The sequence below is a fragment of the Cryptomeria japonica genome, chromosome 10 (genome assembly GCF_030272615.1).
Source record: "Cryptomeria japonica chromosome 10, Sugi_1.0, whole genome shotgun sequence".
Lineage (NCBI taxonomy): Eukaryota > Viridiplantae > Streptophyta > Pinopsida > Cupressales > Cupressaceae > Cryptomeria > Cryptomeria japonica.
The window spans coordinates 353777427-353790911 of NC_081414.1; positions in this window are offsets into that span (position 1 = coordinate 353777427).

The following is a 13485-nucleotide window of genomic DNA, read 5'->3' on the forward strand; positions in this document are numbered from 1 at the left end:
AAATCAGAAAAAAAGATCTGCATCTTTTAGATCGGGCTCGGAACCAGCTTTCCAACGCCTATTTTCATTCGAAAATCCGAGCTAAAATACCCGAGTTATACCCGATTTAGTAAAACTGCTCCTAAAGGGCCCAAATAAGCTCTTATAGCCCTCAAGGGCTAAAAAAAATAGGCCCCTGGTCCTCTGGGTGACCAGGAGTTGGCGCAGGGGGGGCTGGCGGCGCGGAGGCGGCGCAGGGGCGGCGCAGCTGGATCCGGCGGGGTGCAGGCGGCGCGGGTGGCGGCGGTTTTCGCCGGTGGCGCGGCAGTGGGGACCGGGCCGCGGCCGGTGGTTACCACCGGCGGCGGTGGCCGCCGGGCTATGCACCGGTGGTGCTGGCCTTAAAAAAGGGCTGTGCCCGGTTTTAAAAAACCGTGGGGTTTTTTTGTTATTTTTTTTGATTTTTTTTTTGAAAATTTTGCCTCGGTTGTCGTGCCCTAGGGCCGTACGGCCTTGGGGCCAAAAAAAATTTGCCTCCTGGTGCAACTGTGTCCAAATCGGACGAATTTTATATGGAAATAGGGGTTTTTGGGCGCTACGAGCTCAACGGTGAGGTCCGTTTGGGCTCAAAGTGCACCAAAAAAAATACCCCCCTATTCCAAAATAAAAAACAGAAGACAAACACAGATCTGATGCAACCAAAACCTGGATCTCAAAATCTTTCAAAAGTCTGAACAAGCTGCAGCAGATCCAGCTCTGATACCATGTAGGATTTGAGAAATACAAATCCACAGAACCCAAAAGAAACCTGCATGCAAGAAACCTGTCACAGAGAAAGAGAGAGAACGAATACAAGGGTTTTGGCTCTGACAAAGAGAAAAGATGTATTATCAGAGAAAAATGAATCAAGAATATGAATAATACAAGAGATCAATCCTTATAAAGGAGATCAACACCAAAAGGAAAACCTAACCCTAAGGTGTGAGCATTTAATAATTAAATATTAATTATTAAATGACTAATGTATGCATAAAGAGAAATCTTAAGAGGAGAGCAAAGTTAATTAATTACTTTACTCTAACACTAAGAACATATAAAAGTGTCTACATACAGATCCAACAAGCCCAAGAGATAACTTGAGAAGGAGTTTTCCTTTACTAGCTCATACTGATGGAAGAACCAGAAGGCACACGAGATTCCCATCATTATTAACAACCCTCTACAAACAACACATATGATTATAATGAACATAGCAATAAAAGTGTCAAACCGAGAAAATATACCAAACTAATCATACTTTACCATTGCTAAAACTCAAACAGATGTTGCAGTCTGTCATCATATCCATGCAAAGGGGAGAATATCCACTGAACTCCTATAATGCTATTGATTATTATTGATTAATTAATTAACAAAATTGAATTTGTGCAAGATTAAATTAAATTAATGTTACTGGCAAAATGATTAAATTTATTTAATCCTTGTTGTAAAAGACTAATTAAATTGGGATATTGGATATTTAATTTGGTATTTTATTGTGCTCAAGGTAAAATAATTTTAAAGGGGTGATTAATAATTAATGAAAAATTGGCATGTGTGGGAGTTACAAAAGAAAATAAATCCATTAATTAATAAATTTAATGTGGAGAATCTCGCATGAAAAATGATTGGGGAGTTACATTGGAAATAATTTAATTCTACTTTTTGGGGAGAATTATGGGAGGCTCTTGCCGAGAAGAAATGTGTTTGGGGGTGCAGGAGAATTTTTGGGTTATGGCTTTTGAAATGGATTCGGGAAAATTGGTTTGAAAAGAAAAAATAGGGAAAATCAATGGAGATCTATTCTAAATTTTTGCTAAGGGATTAGTGTAAGGGTCTGAAGGATTTTGTTGAAGCTTCTGGTTTTGTGTGTCTGGCTCATTGTGATCAGCAGTTGTAGATCTTCTTGAAGATTTTTTTTCTTTTGCTTCTATGGATGGCTTTGAGATAGCGTTTAGAGGTAGGGTTCCAAATTTACTTATTTTGCATGTGGAAATTTATATTAGTTTGGTCTGTTGTTTATTTTCAAAGGGAAAATTTTACATGTATTGTCTATTAAGGGGGAAATTTTGGGTTATTCAAAATATCCTGTGAATCTGGGTTTAATTAAATGTAAAATTGGAAAAATCAAGAAAGAAAATTTTGGGGAAAGAACAAATTTAAGGGGGTATTTGTGCATGTAGATTCTTGGATTTGAAAAGATTATAATTTCTTCTCCCTGAAGTATTTTTATGTGATTCCTTATCTGTTTGTTTTGATATATATATATATATATATATATATATATATACAAATTTGAACTAAAGAATTATTATTTTCTGATCATTGTCATATGAAAATTATTTTCTGTGTATTTTGTTTTAAATCTATGTGCTTTGTATTTTGTTTGGGGTGTCGTGGCACCCACAGGGGTGGGAAAACCCCGCCTACCGTGGGCTACCTACGGTGGTGGGGAGACCACCCATCGTGAGCACCCATGGTGGTGGGGAGTCCACTCATCGTGGGCTTGACCACGGTGGAGGGATCTCCACCACCACCATGAGGGCCCACGGTGGTAACACCCCCCTCACGACATTTCTCAACTTTTCAGTCTGCATCAAATTAATTAAAAAATAGATTTGCTTTATTATTTAAAAATTTGTTGATATTAATATTTATGTTAGATTTGATTGTTTTTTCTAAAAGGTGGCGGCCTGTGGAAGCTTGTTGGTATGGTGTTCTGTGAATTAGCTCGTGCTAATCTTTGATCTGATATCATTTTAATTCGTTCGGAGGATGTGCTTCTTTATTAATGATGGCTTATTTTTTCTTTATAAGCTTGCTCCTTCTGTTGGGTGCATTATTCGCCTTTGTGATTTTTTGGTGATGGAGGCTGTTGGTTATAGAATTTTGTCGCCTGTTAAGCAGTGTGATTTTCAGGATCCACACATTTTTGATGATGAGAAACTTGGTCGACTGTTTAAAGTTCATTCTTTGGAATTCTCTTTTGCTTTTCGCAAAGTGGTGGGAAGACGGTGGCTGGTGGAGAATGATAATATTTTTCTTGCTGAAGTTGCTTCTCGTTTTACTACTATGTGTATGAACATGCTCTTGGATGCTTCTCTGGTTCTGACATTATTGGATTCATACGTTCATTCCTCTCTTTATTATGCTTTTGATATGGATTGTGCTTTGTCTCTTTATCATTTTGAGTTTGGTGCTTTTCTTTATGGTGGTTTTGTACCTCGTTCTGAATTATTATCTAGTGGTTGGCACTATGAGCTACTTTTAGTTATAAGAGGTGGTTTGATTTCTAATCTTTATGATGACACAATGTTTGCTCTTGTAACTTTTTTAGATCATGTGTCTCCAAATATCTTGGCTGCAGTTGTTAATGTGTTTTCAGGTATTCATTTCCTTCTTGACTCGTTGAAGGCGGTAATGTCTCTTCCAAGTGCAATTGTGCCCCTACAGGTGGTAGTTCCACATGATCAGAATGAGGGGAATTCCCAGCCTTTGTCTCCTCCCGAGGAAGGTTCCAGTACTTGGTTTTTATACTCCTGATGTTTCAGGTTCACCTTCTGATAGTTTTTTTGTATTGGCTTCACATATTCTGGGGGGCTAGGTTTTATTCATGTAATTGGCTCTATTGGCCCTTATGGTTTTTTGGGGCTGGTTTGGGTTATTCTCTCTACGTCTTCGATTGTAATCGGCTGTACTATTTTCCCATTGGGGCTTTATGAGCAAGACCAGAGGTTTTCTTTGCCTGGTTCTTTCCTACCGGTGCTCTTTGAACCAGGTTGTATATAAAAATTATAAATATTAATAAAATTAGTGGTTTTCCACTTATACTGAAAAAAATAAAAAATATTTATGTTAGATTTTTATGCGGGATTGAATATATATATCAATTCATTATTATAAAAATATAAATACATTTATATATTATTTTAAAGTTGGTTAAATGATTAAAAAAATATATACATATTTTAAATTTAAAAAAATGTAGTTTATTTTGTTAAGATAGTAAAAAGGCAAAATAGTTATATTTTGGGTTAAATTCAGCTAGGCTTTGATAAAGATAGCATAAAGGATCAAATTAGATATTTTTTTAGATTAATAGATTTGAGTATAGAGTTATAGTTTGCGAAATATATATGCATGTATTTTGTTAAATATAGACTTATTTGGAAATTAGATATAATCTTGAGAAAGTAAATAAATGCATTTAGGTTTATACATATATTATTTCTAATTATTAACTGATCATGTGGTTAAGTTCTGCTTAGGATTATTTTTATGCATATATTTTCATATGAACTTGGGTAATCTTCATTTAATTTGCAATTGATCAGATATAATGAAAGCAAATTTGTAGGAATGGATTACAATGTTTATGAAATAATATAATGTTAGTAAATTGAGATAATGGATTAATGTAATCAATGTTGATTTGGAACTATTTGATGTATAAGTGTTATTATGGTCTCTTTGGTAGATTTGAATGAACTCTTTTGTATTTGGCATAATGAGACCTTGCTTTTGCTTTTGGATCTCATCTTTCATTGTGGGGATACTTAGATGTGTGGTTTTATGTATTTGTTGTCTAGAGGATAAGGAAGGGAGTTTATGGAGTCTTTAATGAATAGTCATGCTTCTCTTTTGATGACAAACTATTCAAGTCTTGCATGTTTATGATGTTGGATAGTGTTTTCCTAGCCTACTTTGGATACTTCATGTATGCTATCTATATACACCTAAAAATGGTCTGAAGATAATTAATTAAATAAGAAATTATTTAATTAATCCTCCTTCCCAATTTAATTGAATTCATTAGCAATTTGATTAAATTTCCCCATTCACCTGCTTATTAATAAATCTAAGGATTTATTTAATAAGTTCATTTCAATAGTCCCCTTTGATTAATTAATCTAAATTAATTAATCCACCCCCATTTAATTCATTCTTATAATTCCCTAATTAATTAAAACAAATCAATTTATGATTTTGTTGAAAGTTAATTAGCCTTTTCCTATTATTTGAATTTTTAAATTCAAAATTCCCACATGCCTCCTAACTTCTAACCACCTAACCCATTCCACCTAATCCTATGTTTAACTAACCCTATCCTCTTGTACATCCTAACCTCCTTATCCTAACCTCCTATGGGTTGGATATTATCCCCTTGAGACACATGGCACTTTTGCCACATGTCTCTTCCCTTGGACACTTTCCCTCTCATGAGAAAGATTCCTTGACACTTGTCACCACAAAGATGACAAGTGTCCCTCCCTCCAACCTTTTCTCCAACCTCCTCCAATTTGACCCTTGATATCTTCAGACTCAATCTTGACCCTTGATTCGTGCCACCTCACCCTTGGCCTTGGAAATCCTATAAATATCCCCCATTTTGGAGCACAATGGATCCCATCTCAAGTATTGTTATTATAGGCATATATCCCATCTCAAGAATTGTTATTATAGGCATATCATTTCTAGCATTCTAGTTTAGCATTGTTATCATTTATTGCATCTTAGATCTAGCTTAATTTGATCATCTTGTCGCATAATTTTTTAATCATATAGCATAATTAGTCTCTCATCTAGCTTAATTGCATCTATCATTTAGTATAATCATGCATATCATTAGCATAATTATCTTCTTGGATCAATCTAGCTTAATCATGCATTCATCTAGCTTGCACATCATATCATTTTAAATCCTCCATCTTAGTGTAGTCAAGTCACTAGGATTGCTCATCTAGATCTGAGATAAAATCCACACTCGCATCTCTTAGGAGGTGATAGGTCGCTTTGCCATGGTTCATCTTTCATTTGATTTAATTTTGCTAACCATGCTTGTAATGATCTATTTAGTGTTTGTGTTGCAGTTGCAGGTACCCTACTTCACACTCACAACACTATCTAGTTCTAGCAAGCCAACCAACCTTGCTATGGTAGAGGGGTCTAGACTCTTGGTATTTTTTTTGGGTGTCTCAGACCGTGTGATGTATGTTGAATTCCTAGGTGCAAGTCAAATGAGAGTGGCTCTCATTGGGAGCCGGGACCCAAAGTGGTCACCAGGGTAATTCAATGAGAGTTTTGTAATCAAGTGAAAACCTAATTAATGAATCTTGGGTGTGTAGTTAGTTCACATTAATAAAGATTAATTATTTCCTCTTTTACCCACAAATACTTGTTTAGGTTCGGGGCAAGTAGAGAAGGCATGGAATGGTGTTCACCAATCTTGTCCCTTGGAAAGGTTGGTGTGGTCAACTACTATTTGTATGGGGGTCGAGAGAGGTCACTAGGGTAACCCAGGATGGGGGCCAAGACTTAGTGAAGACCTACCAGGGTAACTCATGACAACCTAGTGATGACACTCTTCCCTATTGCATACCTAGTGATAACTTATGTCTTTTATCCTCTTGCGAGTTTCTTGGGCCTTTGGAATGTGGTTGATTTGTTTATGAGTCTCTTATGGTTATAGCCTTGTGAGTCTTGCATGTGTCAATAGTCTTGTGATCCTCTTGTGAGTACAGTCTTGTTGGTTCTCTTGTGAGTCATGATGGTACCCTTGTTTTCTTGTCTTCGTCTTGTGGGTCTGACTGATATCTCCTAGCACGGGGGGTGGACCTTATGGTACCACATGGTTGGGTGAATTTCTATTTGCACCCATTGGGTTTTGGTTCATCCTACATCTTGGTCGTGATGACTCATGAGGAGATTGAAGACCTTTATTATGTATTCCCTCGATTGTTTGTACTCTTGGAGATTATATCCTTACAGATACCTTGTAATGTAACCGATGATCTTATGTATATTCTTATGGCAATTTATTATGTATCATGATCCATGTATCAGACAATGTTATCTTGTTATAGAAGTTCCATTGGTGTTAGTTGTATGGTTGTTGTTATGAGTAACATCATTGTGGGGCCTTGAGGACTCTTGTTAGATTATATATGTCCATTTTATCTTTATCTTGTAATATTATGTTATTTCTTTCTTATGTGTGGTTTAATGTATTATTAAAAAAACTATTCGCATTTTATTGTTGCTTATTTTGTTTAAGTCCTTTGGGCCTCATAGCGGGAGGATACACACAAACCCTTCAATCACAATTTCTTCATTACTCCTATGAGTCTTCCATGTGTTACCCAATCTTCTCCATTACCTAACTATCATAGTGTCCCACCTCCTTATTCTCAATCTCTTCCTTCATTCAACAATATTACTCCACCCTCTCAATCCAACATGTCTAAGTCCAATCCTTCTACCGAAGCTACAATCAATAGTCTAGCCCAAACAGTGTCTTCCTTACAACAACAAATAACTTCTATGAATCAATCCAAGTATAATGTGCCCACATTTGATGTAGTGAGCCCATTATCCAATGACATTGTTAGATCCGTCCCTCCTAAACATGTAGAAGTCCCTCAATTGGAACTTTATAATGGAAAAGGTGATCCCTTAACTCATGTTAAAACATTCCAAACTTTGGGTAGTGACTTTTTGTTAGCAAAATTGTTTATTAGAACATTAAGGGATGGAGCTTTGCAAATGTATTGTTCTTTGCCTCCTTATTCTATTACTTTTTTTCAACAACTGGCTAATGCTTTCATTCAACAATTTCACAATAACATTGGTCCTAAAGTTACTTTGACTGATTTGATGCATCATAAACAAGGAGTTAAAGAAAAAATGACTGATTTTATTGGTAGTTATAAGCATTTTTATTCTTAGATTTCTTTTCATGTGGCTGATCAAGATATTCAAAAGATTTTTATTGCTAATTTAAAAAATATATCAGGGATAAACTTCTCTTAACTGAGTTAACTTCCTTTCCATAGTTGTGTGCAGTACTTCACAATTATCAACTGATTGTGAGTCAATTAGAACAATCATCTCCTTCCATGGATCCGAGTGATAAGGGTGATAGTGCTCAACAACCATTTGCAAAGTTCAAACCAAACAAAGGATTCATCAAATTCAATGACAACATCAACAACAACAATCAAGTAGCAGCCACTACAGGTTTGCCTCCTTTCTCTAAATTCTTTAAAAGAGAAAAAGAGTTTACTTCTTTGAATGAATCTTTGAATAGCATTATGTCTCAGTTAATACAAAGGAATGTGTTAAAACTTCCCCAAATTAAACCAATTGATCCATCTAATACAACTTCACCTTAATTTGATGCTAAATCTTTTTGTCAATACCATCATCAGCTTGGTCATGATACTGAAAAGTGTTTTTCATTGAGAAGCAAGATTTAAGAATTGATTGATAACAATATTATATTTGTCACAAGTGTGAACATGATAAAGGAAACAAATTTGTAACTCCTCCTAATCAGAACCTTCAATTTTTTACTGATCCTTTACCATCCCATTCCACTAATGTGATTGAGACTGATCATCCTTCTTACTCTCCCAATGATGTGACCCTTCAATCTAATAACGTGGTGAACCTTGTAGATCAACAAGAACCTCCTAAGGATTTGTGCATAACATTTGATCCTAGTGAGATCATTAAGGCACCCGATGGCCCATTATACATAAGTGTGAAAATCAAAGGTATACTTGCTAGAGGAGTGCTTATTGATCCTGCTTGTATGGTTAATGTGATAACTGAAGAATTTATTCATACTTTACAATTGCATCAAGTGATATATGATGATACTAATGTGATAGTTAAAGTTTTTGATGGATTCTCTTGTCCTGCTATTTGTTCTATAACACTTCCTATTGATGTTGGCACTAAATGCTTAGATGTTCAGTTTGCTATCATTCCTACATCCGATCAATTTCGTGTGAAGTTGGGACATCCTTGGCTCTCTTCCATGAAAGTGATTACTTCTACTATTCATAAGTGTTTGAAATTTCCTCATAATGGTGAAATCATAACTGTTAATTGTAGACACCTAAAATTGTCATGTCTAATTAAATAAATATTTTATTTATTTAATTACTTTAGCCTAATTCTTCTATTAATTAAATAAATCTTTATTTATTTAATTAATTCATTTATCCTCTTCTAGCCTTATTTCTCATTTAAATAAATACATTTATTTAATTTAAATTATCCTTTTCCTAAATTAAATAAATTTCTTATTTATTTAATTAATCCCATTTCCTCTATTAATTAAATAAATCTTTATTTATTTAATTAATTCATTAGCCTTTTCCACCTATGACACATGTCATTCATCTCTTAATTCCTACACTGCATACCCTTTAATTATTTTCTTATTTTCTCTACCTACCCTTTAATCATAGCTGACCATTTATCTTTTACACCTCTCAATCTTATCCCTCCATTTCTTATGGTGTCTTCTATATAAGGAGACGCTTCCTTCATTATCAACCCCCGTTGATTACTCGACTACACTATGCTTTTGAACTTTCATATGCTATCCTACTTGCAACCACATTTCCGTTCTTTGTTGAGCTCTTGTGCACATATAAAATCTGAGAGCAAATATATCAAGCAAGATCAATGGAGATAGGAAGAGTGGAGATTCAAACCCTATTGGACATGTGATGGTATAATCTTTATGATTTCATTTGATTTGCATTGTCTTAGGTAATCTTCATATGTTATGGTGGATCTTTGTTGTTGTTAGGCTAGGGTTTTGTGGTTGAATTCATTTAGTCTTTCAACATTGTTGTTATCCATTTTCATCATATACATTTTGGCACGCCTGGTGGGACCCTTGTCCCTTTTGCATTTAACATCTTTTGTTGTAGATTTTGTGTTTTTGAAGTTGCAGATCTGACATTTCTAACAATATTTTGATATTTTCACGTCTGCGTACTTTCGGATCGCGTCTTTGATTTTTTGCCGCGTTGGTGACATCTGGAATCGCGTCTGTGCCTTCAATAGTATTTTTTTTTTGCAGATTCCAGGAAACGCGTCTGTGTCCCTAGTCGCGTATGTGTTTCGGAATCGTGTCTGTGTTCAAGAACCACGTCTGTGTCAGCCCTAATTGCGTCTGTGTTCAAGAACCGCGTCTATGTCAAATCTAATCGCGTTTGTGTTTCTGGTAACCGTGTCTATGTGCAGTTGTTGCATTTTGATTTCTTTGATCTAGTTTTTCATCATTCGGATTTCAGATCTAGTTTATTTTGAACTAACATCTTCGGATCTAGCTAACGCATTTGGTGTAGCTTTTTTTGAAAGCAAGATCATTTTGTTGAAGGCCCCTATTTCACAAAGTCTTTTGGATCTAAAAATTTACTTAACTTGTGTGCATGCAGGAAGGGGTGATCATTTGAAACAATCCAAACTACTAATAGATCTTTGTTGCAGGGCCTTGGCAAGGGTTTTTGATCTTTATTGTGTGCCTTGTTTTCATAGACTAGCAAACACTTCAATTGGTGCACTAAAATTGAACCATTTTCTTTTGTGTCTTGGGCAATAGGCTCTTTTTGTTTCATCTTTAGAGGGCCTGTCTCCCCATGTGGTCATTAGGACTACTAGTGAGGAGAGAATGACCCAAGTGGTAGTAAGGAAAACCCACCTCTTCTGAACCACTATAAACAACGGTATCCATGGTGAAAACTATGGATAACATGTGCTGATTAGTTCATACCGACACTATGTCTCCCCATAAACCCGTTTGATCAAATTTATTTGATCAGTTGTAGGGTGTAACCCCTACCAGCTGGGAGTCTTCTGTATTTACAGAGCTAAAAGTGCTACATGTATGGCCACATGAGTGGATGCCCTTACTAGTACCTTTTTGTTTTAGAAGCCAAAATCCTTCTAGTTGTTGGGGCAAGAGGTCGGACCTCTGGAGCGGCCCACACACATATGGTTCTTAGTAGAGATACAAAGTTCGCCACAAGGAGTTTTTGTGGGGACTGATGCTTGGCTTCCCCGAGAAGTGAGTGCCAAGGGTGGAGCCAGTGGGGTCAAGCATTTAAGTATCCACTCTGAATAGCGTAGCCTCATGTGGGAATCAACAACTATTGTCCTGGCCAGCCATAAGAATTGTGCTTGACTTATTTTAAACATTCAAATATTCAAGACCAAACATCAAAACATTGTGTCTTTTGTGTCTTCAAGTGTATGCAAAACATTTTTACATCAAACAACACACTTTTATTTGAGTCATTTTAAGTCTAAACACTTGCAAACATTGAGTCCTCATCAACATTGCGTCCTCTTGTCACAAAAAGCAATCAAACATTCAGATTTGGTCACAACAAGTCACTTCACAGATTAGAAAAATTGCACAAAATTTTCAGAAACACGTCTGTGTCATATAATCGCGTCTGTGAAGGGCAGAAACACGTCTGTGTTCTCTTGAGAAACATTGCACTTACAACATCTCAAAAACACGTCTGTGTCTGATAGAACCACATCTGTGTCATTTAAGCACGTATGTGTCTGACAGAATAGCGTCTATGTCATTTGAGCGCGTCTGTGAAGTATATAGGCACGTCTGTGTTCAGAATTGAAAAATTTCATAATCCAGCAAACAAGGAACAGTTAGTTTCAGACTTATTGAGCTTCCTAGGCTATCTCTCTGGGTTTTCATCTAGCATTCAACCTATTTTTGGGTCTCACAAAGTCCATCTTTGCTTTACACCTTACATTACATACACATTTGTCTAAACTTGAGTCAAAAGGTCACTTGCTTGTCCTCATCATACTTTGTCAACACACTACATACAACAACATTTTGCTAAGTGGTCCCTCATCAAGGTCTATCACCTTTGGGTCTCATTTGGTCTTACTTAGAGTTAAGGTCAACTTACCTCATCAAGAGAAACTATCATCTCTTTGGAAGCCACACCTACTCTACTACATACATACTTGATCTTACACTTTCGACATTGCAAGTACACTTCAGATTCATTTACATTCCATCCAACTCTTGGTCTTCCATACTCTTTCCATTTTCATCTAGTCTCACACATCTTGGTCAATACCTAGTTCATGGTTGAAATCCGTTCCCAAAAATCTAGGAGAGAAACTATAGAGGCTCAAGAGTCTGCAAACATGAGTTCCTATGAGTTTGACAATGATATCTTTTTCAATTCTGATCATACTACATTACCTGACATGGACGCCTACAGAAACATTCCAAATGTTGAGAACATGGACACTACAAACAACAATGATACACACAATGACAATATGGAGAACATTTCAATACATTCAACAAAAGTGGAAGACTCCATTATGGATCCCAGTTTCAATCGATTGGTTGAGGAAATAATGAGGAGAGATAGATAATACTTCTTACAAGTGATGGCACAAAGTGGAGCCAAGATCCCTCATGATTTTGACATGTCTCAAATAATGGAAAATCGACCTTTGCAACAATCTCACCTCAACATGGATCAAAGGAGACCTAATAGTGGAGGCAACAGAGGACCACATATGGTTCTTGAATCACCATCATCTTTGTTTAAAAAACCAGAGGTCCCACATACACATGGTCAAGCATATGATACTCACCTTCGCAGACCATTATGGAAGTCTTATGTAGAAAAATATGCTCAATCATATACCAATGCTAAGGATCAACCACCAAGGCAATTGGATATTCAAAGGCATGCTCAAAATTTGGACACAAGGAAACCCCGCATCAAATTTGGGGGCAACACACTAGAACAAACTCATGACATGCCTATAGAGTATGGTATACAAGGACAAAGTAGATATTTCATTCCTCATCATGACTCTATACCAAGTGGTCCATATACGCAGCATCACTATAGACCTCCTCCATATGAACATGTGTATGATCAATATCATCCATATATGCAACATGCTCCTCCACACATTGGTTCAGGCATGGGGTATGGTCCAAGAAGTCGGTCTCCACCCAAGAATAATTTGGAACAACAAATCAAGGACTTACAAAAGAAAATGGAGGACATAAATACACCGAAGCCAACTTACACAATGAGAGACATATGTCCCTATCCATTTGACAAAAGCATTCCAATGCCTCCATTTCCTACACACTTTGTGACACCTAAGTTTGATAAATACAGAGGCAAAGGGGATCCTAAGGCACACATAAGACAATTTTTCATAGCTTGCATTGAAGTAGCAACAGAAGAGACATATTTGATGAGATTATTCCCACAAAGCTTAGGTGATCAAGCTATGGAATGGTTCTCCCAACTCCCACCTAGAATTAAGTCATGGGGTGACTTAGCAGAGGCATTTATACAACATTTCTCATACAACATAGAGACAGACATATCAATCACTACCTTGTGCAACACCAAGCAAAAGGATGGAGAATCTTTTTCATCATTTTTACAAAGATGGAGGAATTTAGCCAGCAGATGCTCTTATGAAATTCCACAGAAACAAATGGTACAGATGTTCACTCAGAATGTTAACAAAGACATTGGTTATGACCTAAGAAAAGCTTGTTTGTCCACCTTCAAGGACGTCATTGAAAAAGGCTTAGCAATAGAGATGGTCCTAATTGAACAAGGAGTCATTAAGATATTCAAA